Source organism: Pseudorca crassidens, chromosome 5 (assembly GCF_039906515.1).
Source record: "Pseudorca crassidens isolate mPseCra1 chromosome 5, mPseCra1.hap1, whole genome shotgun sequence".
NCBI classification, from domain to species: domain Eukaryota; kingdom Metazoa; phylum Chordata; class Mammalia; order Artiodactyla; family Delphinidae; genus Pseudorca; species Pseudorca crassidens.
Genome location: NC_090300.1, coordinates 32,907,412 through 32,923,684, shown reverse-complemented (window position 1 = coordinate 32,923,684; position 16,273 = coordinate 32,907,412).

Below are 16,273 nucleotides of genomic sequence, written 5' to 3'. Positions count from 1 at the left end.
ACCCCCGGGCGAGGGAGGGGGTGTCACCCGGCCAGGCTCTCTGGCCACTGCTGGTTCCTGGGTCCAATAAGGGCCAGATTTCCTCTGTCTGAAGCTGAAACAGGGTTAATCCCTCTCCCTGGTCATTCAGCTCTGCAAAGAAGTTCTTCAGAAATGACACACGTGTTCGCTGGGGCGCAGGGGAGAGGTGGGGTAGGTGTAAGTAGCATCACAGTTTGGGGAAGGAGATGGATTTATTGACAGAGACGCCACTTTCTGTCAGGCAAAGAGCTGAAAGGCCACTTGTTGAAGGATTGCTCTGTGCCGGGCGGGGCCGGGGCTGCCCGGTGTGAGGCACCACTGCCATGGCATTTGTGTGAATGGTACCCCGGGGCCGCACAGAGCTGAGCGCTTTCACCACACCACGCCTCACTGCATCCCCAGGAGGAGGACACGCAGCTCCCCTCAGGAGAGGAACCTGAGCTTCAGCGATGTTAAACAACTCCCTCCAGTTCTCACAGGCCTGAGTGGCAAAGCCAGGACCTCAAGTGTGTCCTCCATGTGAACTCCCAACTGGGATCAGAGGACACTGCCTCACCAACGACGTGGCCTCGGCAAGTTATGCCAGCTCTCTGGGACCGGGCTCCGTCATCTGAAAAACAGGCTCATATGAGTGTTTCCCTCTATTGTCGTGAGGATTAAATGAGTCAATGCATTCTAAGAGCTTAGAATGCTGTGTCTGGCCTATACAGAGAACGTTCTCGATACTTCATAGCTGCTGTTCTTGGCGTTACCAGCATTGTTTTCGTAGTGGTAGCAGCACTGCTACTACGTGGGTATGCGCTGTCCGCATTTGAGGTTCCCCTGGCCTGCTCCGAGAACGCCAGGGAAGCCGGGCCAGTGTCCCTCTTGTCCACCAGGTGGCACCATCGCAGAGAGGATGGGTCTCTTTCCAGCCTCACGGGGTTTGCACCGGAAGGCCGCCGGCTCAGCTCCCCGTAGGAGTCCTAGGATATCAAGAGTCAGACCCCTCTACCGCCTGCCCCAGCTCTCACCCTGCCCTCTGGGACTTCCCGCTCTCTCGAAGGCCTGCTTGGATACAGCTTCACGTACACCCTGGGGACCCCGGGTCTGGCGTGTAGCAAGTGAACACACAGGTCTAGGCTGGAGGACCCTCTTAGGAACCGTTAGATGAACCCCTCTGGGTCTAAACACCCACCACCTTGGGAGACCCCAAGTCCCTGGCCTCTGGCCTGTTCACTCTGCAGCCAGCGCTTACCAAAACGTTGTGTGTTTGGGGCGGGCGGGGGGGGGGGGGGGGGCTCTGCCTCAGTCACAGCTGGAGCTTATTAACAAGGCAGATTCCAAAGCCCCACTTGGGCCAGCGGTTCTCAACAACTACACATCACCTGGGAACTTGTAAGAAATGCAAATTCTCCCCGCTCCAGACCCACTGAATCAGAGACTCTGGGGTGGGGTCAGCAACCCGTGGTTATCAGGCCCTCCAGGTGACTCTGCTGCATTGGGCAATTTGAGACACACCGGCCGGCATTCTCCCCTCTTCTACCGCAGCAGGAATCCCTCTCTCCAGAGCTCCGGTGGGTCTATGTTAGGATTGCCAAGGGGCTGAAGTGTTTTGTCAGTGGTGTGGTTAGCGGTTTGTGCGGTGTGCCACCTGACAGGGTTGTGATAGGTACTTTCCCGTATGATGGTGCTCAAAGCTATCATGGTTTTCGTTTTTAATCTTGATGAAAATGTGTAATGTTCTCATGACAGTTGCTTAGCAAATAGAACCTGACTTGTGACGGCTGACTTAACAGATTATCAGATTTCATGATCTCTCTTGTTCCTAACAACGACACTACTTTTCTGCTCTGAGGCAACGGGAGGTTGCACTGAGACGTTGACAGAGCCAAGGGGGAAGAGATGCTGGCCCTTCTCTTACCCGTCCCCTCCCCCCATGATGTTATGAGAGCCCCAACCCTCGGCAAGTGCCAGGCCTGCGAATGGAACAGGGTGGTACCCGGAGGAACGGGTCTGTACCTCTCATTCCCCCATTCTTTAGGAAGCTCACAAACTCAAATAGACAAACTTTTCGCAGAAAGTGTGAACAGTTCATTCCTTTCCCTGTTGGTCACCTCTAAGAGAGGAATTTCACAGAACTCAGCATTGCCATCCAAATCCCCCACGTGTATGGTGAGAGAGAAGAGAGAGACTTATTTCCTGTGAAAATGGACCTGGTGGCATCATGTAAACAAGGCTCTCTTACTGATGCTGGAAGGCAACGGAAAATAAAGATTTTTAAATTTTAATTACAAACAAATGTGTTTGTTTCTCAGAAACGCTCAACCCAGTTCTCATGATTCTATAAATAGAAGAGTAGTGGGTTGAATAGTGGCCCAAAAAAGATATGCCCAAGTCTTAAACCCCAGTACCCGTGAATGTGACTTTATTTGAAATTAGGGTCTTTGCAGATGTAATTAAGTGAAAGCTATAGTGAGGAGATTATCCTGGGTTTAGGGTGACCCCTAAATTCAATATCTGGTGTCCTCATGAGGAAAAGCAGACAAGATCAGAGACACACAGGGGAGGCCATGTTAAGACGAAGGCAGAGATTGGAGGGATGCAGCTACAAGCCTAGGAATGCCGTGGACTTCTGAGAGCCTCCAGAAGCTAGGAGAAGGCATGGAACGGACTCTCCCTCAGAGCCTCCAGAGGAAGCAATCCCGTCAACACCTTAATTTCAGACTTCTGGCCTCCAGAACTAGGAGAGAATGAATTTCTGTTGTTTTAAGCCACCCCGTTTGTGGTAATTTGTTAACACAGCCCTAGGAAACCAACACAAGAACATTATGTGCTACTTTATGGCAATAAATGTGGAAGCCTACAAAGAAAAGGAATGATTTTCTAACACAGAGTATATTGCCAGATATGACCCAGAGAGAGGAAGAAAATGTGAAGAAAAGAGTAACAACAGAAAAACTTGGAAACATTGTTAAAGATTTATCACTTTTTAAAAGGCACCATGGGACTTCCCTCGCGGTCCAGTGGTTAACACGCCACACTTCCATTGCACGGGGCGGGGGTTCGATCCCTGGTCGGGGAACTAAGATCACGCATGCCTCATGGCACGGCCAAAAAAAACAAAAAACAAAAAAACCCAGCACCTGAGACTTCCCTGGTGGCACAGTGGTTAAGAATCCGCCTGCTAATGCAGGGGACATGGGTTTGAGCCCTGGTCCGGGAAGATCCCACATGCCGCGGAGCAACAAAGCCCGTGCACCACAACTACTGAGCCTGCGCTCTAGAGCCCGCGAGCCACAACTACTGAGCCCGTGCACCACAACTACTGAAGCCTGCGTGCCTAGAGCCTGTGCTCCGCAACAAGAGAAGCCACCGTGATGAGAAGCCCATGCATCACAAAGAAGAGTACCCCCTGCTCACCTCAACTAAAGAAAGCCCGCGTGCAGCAACGAAGACCCAATGCAGCCAAATATTAAAAAAATAATTAATTAATTAAAAAAAAAAACGGCACCATGCCAAGACTGTTTTACACCTAAGTTTACTTAACCAAAAGAAACAATTTCCTTTTACTCAAACTATGCACAACTATACGGAAAAACCCCTGAGTAATTTCATAAAGCTAGAAATACCTTCGTGTCCAAGTCTGGTAAAGCACGTAGAAAACAATAAATGAGAAATTTCGTGTATGAAATAAGGACAGACGTTAAAGTATACTAATAAATCAGGCCATGTATGAAAAGCACACTGTGCCGTGATCAGGAGGATTTAGTCCAGTGTGCGGGGCTGTAAAGGCAGCGCTTCCTGATGTCTGAGTTTTGGCAGAACCTGGCAGGCCAACAGCAAGAGCAGAGCTGGCAAGCACCTCCCTTTCTTGAGGGAGTCACCTGACCTCTGCCAGCCCATGAGAACGTCCATGAGGTTAACTGAGGGGCTGAGGAGGAGGCGGAGTGAGGGAGTATTCGGAAAGCAAGTGTTGCCAATGAGCGTACCCTCCCTCACCCTGGCCTTCCACCTCAAGTCAAAGGATGGGCTCCTGAAACCTGAGGGACACAGGACCCAATAAAGACTCAAGGTCAGAGACTGGCTGGGGCTGCCCTTGTCTGATAGCAGATTATGGGTGAGGACTGTCTTAAGAAAGACGAATGGATAAAGATGATGTGGCACATATATACAATGGAATATTACTCAGCCATAAAAAGGAACAAAATTGGGTCATTTGTAGAGACATGGGTGGATCTAGAGACTGTCGTACAGAGTGAAGTAAGTCAGAAAGAGAAAAACAAATATCGTATATTAACGCATATATGTGGAATCTAGAAAAATGGTACAGATGAACCAGTTTGCAGGGCAGAAATAGACACACAGATGTCGAGAACAAACGTATGGACACCAAGGGGGCAAGGTGGAGGGGGAGTGGTGGTGGTGGGATGAATTGGGAGATTGGGATTGACATATGTACACCAATATGTATAAAATGGATAACAAATAAGAGCCTGCTGTATAAAAAAATAAATTAAATAAAATTCAAAAACAAAAAAGAAACGCAAAAAAAAAAAGGCCTGCACTTCAGACCTTCAGGCCTTCAGCAGTGGCATGTGCATATTTCCTGTGGGCCAGAGGTGGACCCTAGGGAAAGAGTGGGACTTAGTAGAGATTCCCCACACTGGGCAAAAGGACAGCCAGGGGACTGAGGGAAGAGGTTGACACTATCAACTCTGAAGAGGCATCGCCTGGATCAAAGTCTCCGCAGGAAAGAGCCTCAGGGTTGGGGAAGCAAAGCCCTTCTCAGTAACTGCAAGAGCAACACACCCCAAGGGCACCAACACCAGGTGACAAAGTACCAAACTAGTAGGACCTTCTCACTCCTCAACTCTGCTCTATCCCAGAGGGCCCCTGTGATTGTTAACTCTACATGTCAGTTTGACTGGACCATGGGGTACCCAGATATTTGGTTCAAACTGAGGACCTGAATAGAAAAAGGTAGAAGAAGGGAGAATTCACTCTCTCTGCCTGATTGCTGAGCTGAGATAATGTCTTCTCCTGGCCTCAGATTAGGAATTACACCAGCGGTTCCCCTGCTTCTCAGGTCTTTGGACCCAGACTGAGTCATGCCACCAGCTCTCCTGGGTTTCCAGCTTACAGACCCAGATGCGGGGACTTCTCAGCTTCCAGAATCATGTGAGCCAATTCCTTATAAAAATTTATTTCGATATAGATGTAGATATCCTATTGGTTCTGTTTCTCTGAAGAACCCGGAGCAATACAGCTCCCAAAACAGCACTTAGGAAAGAGGTGAAACCCCTGTCCCCATCTCAGATTTCCCAGTCAGAGGCAGAGCTAAAGGAGAGGAGAAATTTAAATCAGATAAAAGGTTGGAGTTTTAAATATTGGATTGAATAGGGCTTTTTTATTACTAAAATGAAAGTGTTCTTAGACTGAAAATAATTAGAAAAGCTGAAAGCTGTCCAAGATTTCATCCAGAGCAAGGAGGAGCACACCCAGCGAGTGGGCTTGAAGGATGGTAGAAAAGGTTTGCTTTCTGCTTGTACCTTACTAAGTAGACATTTATACAATAAGCTGGTTCCACACTGCAAGTGTGGCTCAGTAAGAGGATAATTTAAAAATCATGTGGTCATATCTGTAGATGCCAGGAAGACATTTGATAAAATTCAGTGCACTTTCCCAACAGAAAGCACTGGATAAATTAGGAATAGAAAGAAACCACCTAAAATTTTAAAAACTGTGTACTGAAAACCAAACACTAGTATCTATTTTTATTTTAAAAATTCAGAAAAGTACAAAGAAAATCACAAATCATTCATATTCCCGTAACCTGAACTAATAATAGAACATATTTGCTTATTGTTTTTTAAAAAGAATAATTATTTCACTGCATAATCATGTTTGTTAAAACAAATTCAAACAATGCAGAAAAGCACAACCACACAATTTTTCTTTAACCACCAACCAGAAACAATCATCATTAATATTAGGTAAACATCATCCCAAGTATCTTTCAATACATATTTACAGTTAGAAGGTTAGAGATACATACATACATACATGAGTATTAAATTTAATTTTACTTAAATTTGCATCTATATTCATGAGGAATATTGGCCTTTTTTTATAATAGCTTCATCTGGTTTTGGAATTAAGGTAATACTGGCTTTGTAAAATGAATTGGGAAGTATTCCATACTTCCCTATTTTTTTTTTTTTTTTTTTGCGGTACGCGGGCCTCTCACTGTTGTGGCCTCTCCCGTTGCGGAGCACAGGCTCGGGCCGCGCAGGCTCAGTGGCCATGGCTCACGGGCCCAGCCGCTCCGCGGCATGTGGGATCTTTCCAGACCGGGGCACGAACCCGTGTCCCCTGCATTGGCAGGCAGACTCTCAACCATTTGCACCACCAGGGAAGCCCCATACTTCCCTATTTTTTTAAAGGAGTTTGTATAGGATTGGTTTTTATTTGTAAAATGTTTCATAGAATCCATAAGTGAAGCCTTCTAGGCCTGGAGTTTCCTTTGTGGCAAATTTTAAATTACAAATTCAATTTTTGAAATTAATATGGGGCTATCCAAACTTCCTGTTTATTTTTGTACCCGTTTAGGTAGTTTTTGTCTTGAGAGAACTGGTCCATTTCATCTAGATTGTCCAATTTTTGGGCATAAGGTTGTTCATAATATTCTATTCCCTTACTATTCTTTTAATTTCTGTACAGACTATTGTGATGTCCCCTTTTTCATTCCTAATATTAATATTTTATGTCTTCTTTCTTTTTTTACCTTTGTCAGTTTAGCTAAAAGCTTATCAATTTTACTGACATTTTAAAAGAACCAGTTTTTGGTTTCACTGATTTTTCACTATTGTTGGTCTCTGTTCTATTTCATTAATTACTACACTTGTCTTTATGATTTCCTTCCTTCTACTTACTTTATGTTCCACTTTGTACTTCACTATACAATTTCTTGAGGTAGGGACACAGATCATTGGCTTTAGATTTTTCTTCTTTCTAATATAAGCATTTAAAGCTATGAATTTTTCTCTTATTTAGCTGCACCTCACAAAATTTTACGTGTTTTATTTTCTTTATCATTAGATTACAATATTTTCCAATTTCCTTTGTGATTTTTTCTTTGACTCATGGATTATATAGAAGTGTTTTTGAATTTCCAAATATTACAGGTTTTTCTAGTTATTGTTATTTAGCTCTGATTTAATTCCACTGTGGCCAGAGAATATACTCTGTATAATTTCAATCCTTTTGATTTTATTGCTTAGCATCTGGTGTACCACATACACTTGAAAGTAGTCAGCTATTTTGTGGTGCAGCGTCTTGCAAATATCAGTTAAGTCAAAGTGTAATAGTGTTGTTCAGATTTTCTATATCTTTGTTGATTTTATGTCTAGTTCTATCAATTGGTGAGGGAGGAATGTTAAAACGTCCAATTATGATTGAAGCATGGTCAGTTCTCCCTTTGCTTAATTTTTTTAATGGTGGAAAAGGAGGAAAAGGGAATAAACACCAGATGGAAAAAATTGAAAGCAAAAGGCAATTCAACAGACTTAAACCCGACCTTGTCAGTTATCACCTAGATACAAAAGGACCGAACACTACAGTAAAAACAGAGATTTCTGATTAGTTTGTTTAAATGACCTAACTTTATGTATATAAGAGACACACTTTATTTATTTATTTATTTATTTATTTATCTATCTATCTATTTATTGGCTGCGTTGGGTCTTCGTTGCTGCATGCGGGCTTTCTCTAGTTGCGGCGATCGGGGGCTACTCCGTTGCGGTGCACGGGCTTCTCATTGCGGTGGCTTCTCTTGTTGCGGAGCACAGGCTCTAGGCATGTGGGCTTCAGTAGTTGTGGCACGTGGGCTCAGTACTTGTGGTTTGCAGGCTCTAGAGCACAGGCTCAGTAGTTGTGGCACACAGGCTTAGTTGCTCCGTGGCATGTGGGATCTTCCCGGACCAGGACTCGAACCCATGTCCCCTGCATTGGCAGGCAGATTCTTAAACATGGCGCCACGAGGGAAGCCCAAGAGACACACTTTAAATATAAGAGCACAGATAAGTTGAAAGCAAAAGGATGAAAAGAGATATATCACACAAACAGTAAGAAACAGTAAGGACAGAAAGCTGGACAGGTTATATTCATATTCAAGACAAGGAGAACTATCAGAGATAAACAGTGACATTTTATTATAATGGTGAATTCATTAAGAGACAATTATAAATGTGTATGTACCTAATATCAGAGCTTTAAAATCCATGAAACAATATTTGACAGAACTAAAAGAAGAAAGAGACACACCAACAACCACAGTTGGAGATTTTAACGCTCCTCTCAATAACTTAAGAATAGAAAGACAAAAAGTCAGTAAGGATACAGAAGTTCTGAACTATACTATTAATCCTTTTGATCTAAATGCCATATACAGAATATGATACTTAACAACTGCAGAATACAACTTCCTTGAAAGCACACATGGAACTAAGATAGAGCATATGCTGGACCATAAAACAAAACAGCATATTTCTGAGGATTGAAATCATACAAAAGATGTTCTGCAACCACAATGGAATTGAATTAAAAAATCAACAATGAAAAAAGTAAAAATTTCCAACTATCTAAAAATTAAATAGGAACTTCTAAATAATCAATGGATCAAAGAGGAAATTACAGTGGAAAATAGAATAGTTTTTAACTGAACAAATAAAATACTATATCATATTGAACCTAAACCTGACATAAGAGTAAATAAAATACCTGAATAGTCATAGGTGTTAGTGAAATTAAATTAATAATTAAGAACCTTCCCACAAAGAAAATTCTAGGCCCAGATGATTTCATTGGTAAACTCTACCAAACATCAAAGGAAGATATAATATAAACCACATACAGACTCTTTCAAAAATAAAGGAAAAAGGAAACTTCTCACCTCATTGAAGAGGCCAGCATAATCCTGATATCAATAACTGACAAGGAAAGAAAATTACAAGAATGGAACATTTCAGACCTATATCCTTCATGAATACAGATGCCAACATTTTATTAGCAAAATATTTGCAAAGCAAATACACTAATAAATTAAAAGGATAATACCTTTTATGGGTTTTATTCTAGGCATGCAGGGTCAAATGTACACAACCATTTAATTTAATACCCATAAATCAATCACCATAATTTGCTGTGTTAACAGAATAAGGGGGGAAAACTGTATGATCATCTCCACGATTCAGAAGAAGCATTTAATCAAATTCAACATCAAATTCAGCAAACTAATATAAAAGGGGAAGTTTCTTAATCTGATGAAGGGCATCCTTAAAGAATTACAGTTGAATCATGCATAACGATAAAATATTGAATGCTTTCCCTCTAACAGCAGGAACAAAACAAGGATTTTTCTCTCATTCTATTCAGCATTGTACTGGACGTCCTAGCTGTTCCAAACAGGCAATGGAAAGAAATTAAAGATATAAAGATTGAAAAGGAAGAAGTAAAAATGTGCTAATTGGCAGATAACATGATTGTATTTTTTATTGTATTTTTAGAATATCTAAAAGAATCTACAAGCAAACTAGTAGGTTAAGTTAGTGAACACAGAGTCAATATACAAAAATCAACTGTATTTCTATATGCTAGCCACTAGAACTAGAAAATAAAATTTAAAAATCAACACCACTTACCATAGCATCAAAAATGTTTAAAACCTAGGAGTAACTCTTACAGAAATTGTGCAAGTCTTCTATTCTGAAAGCTACAAACATTGTCCTAAACGAATGAACAAATAAAACCAAGCCTCAAACTACAGAAGTCCTTACTAAATGAATGTATATAATATGTTAATATGTTCACGGTTGAAAAACTCAATATCGTTAAGATGTTATAGGCAAGATTCTAAAATGGGCCCATGATCGCTGTCCTCTGGTATTAAGTCTTGTATAATCTGATCTGTCCCCCTTGAGTGAGAGCAAGACCAGTGGCTTGCTTCTAGCCAACAGAACATGGCAAAGGTAACAGGCTATCACTCTTGTGATTATGTTATGATAAATACAGGCAGTCTTCACTTTGCACCGTAGTGTAGGACAAGCTGAAACCGTTCAAAGTGAGCTTAATAATCTGATTAGTTTAAGACAAAACTTAATGGGAAAAATTCTGATTAGTTCCTGACCTTTAAAAATGCTTGACAAAACATTAAAATCTCCCATACTGTTAATTATAAATATGTCGGGAAATGAGAAAAATAGTAAAGCTAATATTTATTTAGGACACTGTAATTTAAAATATTGGAAACATTGGCAGTAACTATCAAGACTAAAAATTCACATATCCTATTACCAAGCAATTCTACACAAGCCCAAGAGAGTATAAGTCCGCCTAAAAATATGTGCAAGAATTTTCATAGCAGTTTTATTTGTTATAGCCAATAACTTTTTTAGAACCCGCTAAATTTCTGTCTTCAGGAAAATGAATCAATAAATTGTAGTATATCCATACAATGGAATATTACATGGCATTTTCCAAAAAAATCATGCATACAACAACACAGATTAATGTCTAAAACATTGAGTTGAGCAAAAAAGCCAGACACAAAGGTATACATACTCTTGAGCTACTGTTGGATTTGATTTATATTAAGGTCAAGAACAGGCACATCTAATCAATGGTAATAGAAATCAAAAGAGTGTTTACCTTTGGACATGGGTAATAACTGGGAAGAAGCAAGAGGAAAATTTCTGTAGTGATAAAGATGATCCATATCTGGATCTGGTAATAATACTGATGTATAATTGGTGAAGATTTGTTAAACTATACCTTTAGGATCTGTGAATTTTACTATATGTAAATTATGTTCAATAAAAATATATAAAATTTAAAGAGAATGTTTGTAAAGGTTTCAATACAGTGCTTTGCACACAGTACGACCTGAATAAATGTTAGCAATTTGTTATTTTAAAAACTTGTAGGATGCAGTTGTAGCAGTGCTTAGAGGGAAATCTATAGCTCTAAATGCACATACTATAAGAGAAAACAGGTTGAAATTATTATCTTAATTTATATCTTAAGAAGCTAGCTAAAAGAAAAAAATACAAGCAAAGTAAATGCAGAGAAAGTAGAACAGAAATAATTAAGAAAGAAGCAGAATCATTGAAATAAGAAGCAGACATAAAATAAAGAAATTAATTGAAGCCAAAAGTTGGTTATTAGAAAAGATTAATAAAATCAATAAAGCCCTAACAAGACTGATTAAGGGGACAAACAGAGGAAACACAAAGTACCTATAACAAGAATTTAAAAGGAACATTACTACAGATCCTACAGACATTTAAAAAAATAATATTATAAACTTCTATGCCAGTACATTTTAAAATTTAAGTTAGATTGAAAAATTTCTTGAAACTACCTCATAATTAGTTTTGAAAACACAACTGATTAAGAAAAGAAAGAAAAATTTAAGGTCTTATAATTATTAAGGCAATTTAACATGAAATATAGAATCACTGGGTTGAAGCTGAGGGGCTGGAGGTAGAACTGCTGCCAGTGTGGATTTGTGCAATTGGACAGCCCGCTAGTTTTCAAGAAGGGCAGTGAGGACAGAGGGGACTGCCCATCTCTCACTTGGTCCCTGTTCCTGCAGAGCCAGGTTTGCACCTTGGCCAGCACTGGCATGCATTACATAGTAGTGATTGCAGCAGCCATGACAGACCTCCAAGTGGGGTTGAGCTGCAGTGTCAGTGTGCATTACCTGAGAGACCAGTGACCTTCCACAGCGGGCACTCCTGTCACTCCTGCACTTCCGCCACTCCTGTATCTGCCAGTCCCGGGAGGATCTGTGGGACATGACCTTCTATCGTAGGTGTCACCCAGGCAGGAACATGAGGAGCAATTTCCGGGTGAGTAACAGGACTGTAACTGACAACAGATCCCAGATCAAAGAAACACATGTGTGAAACAGAATAATTGGTTTCTGACAACACTGTGTGGGAGAAGATGCTAGATAGAGATTCTCTGCTGAAAACTGGGACTGCTGTCTGAGGTCAGGGGAGTGCTTTTGCCTGCTTCTAGTCACAGGAAGAAGCAGCTCAAAATTATATCAGGTCCCTAAAGAGTAGAGTGGAGTACGTTAGTAAAACATATATATTAGCTAGCCAATCAAGCCAGAAGAATAAAATTAGGGGCTTCCCTGGTGGCACAGTGGCTGGGAGTCCGCCTGCTGATGCAGGGGACACGTGTTCGTGCCCCGGTCCGGGAATATCCCACATGCCGCGGAGTGGCTGGGCCCGTGAGCCATGGCCGCTGAGCCTGCGCGTCTGGAGCCTGTGCTCCGCAATGGGAGAGGCCACAACAGTGAGAGGCCCACGTACCGCCAAAATAAAAAAAAAAACTAGCTCTGCTTATATGTCTTTGTACAAATAGAGAAAGAGAAGTGAGGAAGGATATAAACCAAACAGAAACATTGATCACACATGGAGTGCATGATTTTAAACTTCTTTATATACCTTTGTATTATTTGTTAAAGCAAGCATGAATTACTTTTGTAATCTCCTGAACGTGAATAAACTAAATTTGACAAACAAATGAGAAACATTATGGTGTTTCCTAAAAAAATTAAACATGGAATTACCACATGATTCAGCAATTCCACTTCTGGGTATATACCCCAAAGAATTGAAATCAGGGCCTCAAACAGATATTTGTACACCAAAGTTCATAGCAGCATTATTCATAAAAAGCAAAAGATGGAAACAACCCAAGTGTCTATGAATGGAGGAGAGGATAAAAAAAATGTGGTATATACACACAGTGGAATGTTATTCAGCCTTAAAAAGGAAGGAAATTCTGACACATGATACAATATGAATGAACCTTGAAGACATTGTGTTAAGGGAAATAAGTCGGTCATAAAAAGATAAATATTCCACTTATATGAGGTATGAAGAGCAGTCAAGTTCATAGAGACAAAAAATAAAATGGTGGGTGCCAGAGGCTGGAGGTAGGGGAGAACAGGGAGTTATTGTTTAATGGGTACAGAGTTTCAGTTTGGGATGATGAAAAAGTTATGGAGATGGATGGTGTGATAGTTGCATAATGATGTGAATGTACTTAATACCACTGAACTGTGCACTCAAAATGGCTAAGACATTAAATATCATGTGTATTTTATCACAATAAATTTTTTCTTCATTATACAGGGACTTCCCTGTGGTCCAGTGGTTAAGACTCCGTGCTTCCACTGCAGGGGGCATGGGTTCAATCCCTGGTCGGGGAACTAAGATCCCAAATTCCACGTGTAGCTCAGCCCAAAAAAAAAAAAAGAAAGAAAGAAAATTATATAGATAATACACAAAAACATTCTTGCTATAAGTCAAACAATACAGACAAAACTAAAGTCTTTCTTGACAACTTTCTTATCCAGATACATAGCTTTAAAGACATTGGGTCTTACTTAATCCTCATCACCAGCCCATGATTTAAATATTACAATGATCTCCATTTTACAGATGAAGAAACTGCCCTGCAGAGAAGTGAAGGACCTTCCCTGGAGTCAGAAAGTCCTCCAGTCTAGATTAAACTCAGGCAAACGAATTACAGACTGTGCTCTTGCCTCTCTCTTTGTGTCAAACTCTGGCTGGGCACCGAGGACATAAGATCTATTGGACACAACCACTGCCCTCATGGAATTCTCAGACTGATGGAGAGGGTAGACAAAATGAGTCCAGCCCCACGTGCAAATGTAACAGTTAAACTACTGACATCTACAGAGCAGAGGCTCTTTATCTTTCTGTTCCAAAAGAGATGCTTTTACTAGATATTATTTCTTTTAAAGATGAAGTTGTATGGGCTTCCCTGGTGGCACAGTGGTTAAGAACCCACCTGCCAATGCAGGGGACACAAGTCCAAGCCCTGGTCCGGGAAGATCCCACATGCGGTGGAGCAACTAAGCCCGTGAGCCACAACTACTGAGCCCGCGTGCCACAACTAGTGAAGCCCGCATGCCTAGAGCCTGTGCTCTGCAACAAGAGAAGCCACCACGAGAAGCCCACGCACTGCGACGAGAGTAGCCCCCACTCGCCACAGCTAGAGAAAGCCCATGCGCAGCAGTGAAGACCCAATGCAACCAAAAATAAATAAACAGATAAATTTAAAAAGAAAAGATGAAGTTGTATGTAGACTTTTTTAAAAGTTGGGTCTCAACTCAAATGTCACCTCCTCAGAGAGCCCTTTCCAAATTACTTGGGTTAAAACAGCCCTCTGCCCCTTGCCAGTCACTCTCTGTCATACAACTGACTGCCTTTCCTCACAGCATTTTCCCTTACCTGCTATTTTCTGTTCTTTATTCACTTGTTTGTTGTCTGTATTCCCCACTAGAATGGCAGCTCTGTGAGAGCAGGGATCTTGTCCATTCTGTTTACACTGAATCTCCTGTGGCTAGAACAGTGCCTGGCTCTTAGTCAGTGGCTGTATTAGTTTCCAAGGGCTGCCGTATCAAAGTACCACAAACTGGGTGGCTTAAAACAACAGAAATTTATTCTTTCACTGTCCTGGAGACTAGCAGTCCGAAATCAAGGTGTTGGCACGACCAAGCTCTCTCCGAAGGCTCTCGGGAAGAATCCTTCCTTGTCTCTTCCTAGCTCTGGTGGTTGCCAGCGATCTTTGGCCCTTGGTTTTGTACTGCATCACTCCAGTTTCTGCATCTTTCTCCACATGGCCTTCCTCCCTTTGTATATCTCCTCTGTGTCTCTGTTTCCAAATCTCTCTCTTTATCAGGACGCCAGTCGTTGGATTTAGGACCCACCCTAAGCCAGAATGATCGCATCTTAACTTGATTACATCTACCAAGACTCTATTTCCAAATAAGATCCCATTCACAGGTACCAGGGGTTAGGACTTCAACATATTTTTTGCGGGGGCGGGGGGGACACAATTCAACCCACAATAGCAGCCAGTAAATATACTGAACAAATGAGCTAGCGTTCTCTGGAAAAGTGGTATAATATGATGAATTCTCAAATGGGTTCAGGCAAAGGGTCTGGAAGTCATCATTTCCCCCAGGTTTTGCTATGATCAAACAGAACATAAAATGTCTTTTGCTGGCTGTAGTAACCAAAGTAGCATGTCCAGGTCAAGGAAAATAATGGCTCCAATGTTCTAGGCACAGATTTGACCTCAGGTGGGATATCGAGTTTTAGATGCCATATTCTCAATGTTCTTATATATTTAATTTATGAGAGTAACGTAATGACATTATAAATAAATTTAGAAAAGAGAGAAAAGAAAATCAACCATAATCCCACTTCCCTAATGTACCTTAGAGGAAATTTATGTGGGGATCATTCTGGTTAGAGGGAACAGCAAGTACACAAACCTTGAGGCATAAATGAGCTTGGTGTGTTCAAGGAGCAGAGAAGGCAGTGCAGCTGGGGTAGCCACGTCCCGCCAGGTGTTCCAGGTCTCATTCTGGACATCAGCTCCCAAATCAACAACCTTCCTTCTCTGGTAATCCTCCCCAAACACACTAACCCAGGAGGGGGCTGTGGTGTAGACCTGGTGTGTGTTAAGAGGGAAGGGGATAATAGATACAGTTGGGTCCTCTCTCCAAGGCATTTGGAATTGGGAAGGATAAGGGTCAAGCAGTCTCTCTGTGAAGCTCTGTGACCCTGGAAGCTGTGAGGAAGATGCTGTGTTCTCTACTTCAGCCAAAGGCAAAGGAGGCAGGTCAGCGAGGAGAGCAGCAGGGTTGCTGAGCCGAGTCCAGCCAGTTAACTTCCGGGTCCATCCATCATGGGAGTCAGCTGCATTCCTGCCTCAGGTTCCAGGGGCCTTCCCTAGAATCTCTATCATACTTTCTCATTCCTTTAGCTCAAGTTGACCTGGGTCAACCACTAGAGGAGTGTTTTGAGAATGGAGTTCTGTGGTCAAATAATTTGGGAAACAGTGGGTTAAATCAAATATAATAGCTTTTTATCTGCAGGACTTCTCAGAGCCTTTAATAGGATTAGGTACATTCAAAAAGGAACTCTCCAAAAAGGAACGCAAGTGAGATGCATTTCCTACATTGACTTCCTAGGTTACCCTGGGAAATGTAGTGTAACAGAATGTTAAGCTGGGAGGTTTCAGCTTCTGCTTTGGCCAGTCCTGGAAGACCAAGAACAACAGAGGAGGGTCCAGCTATTATGACCACTAGGAACACACGTGTTGCTGAAAAAACTCATCACAGCCAGTAATTTTATCCAGGAAAGAGGAAGGAAAAAGCCAG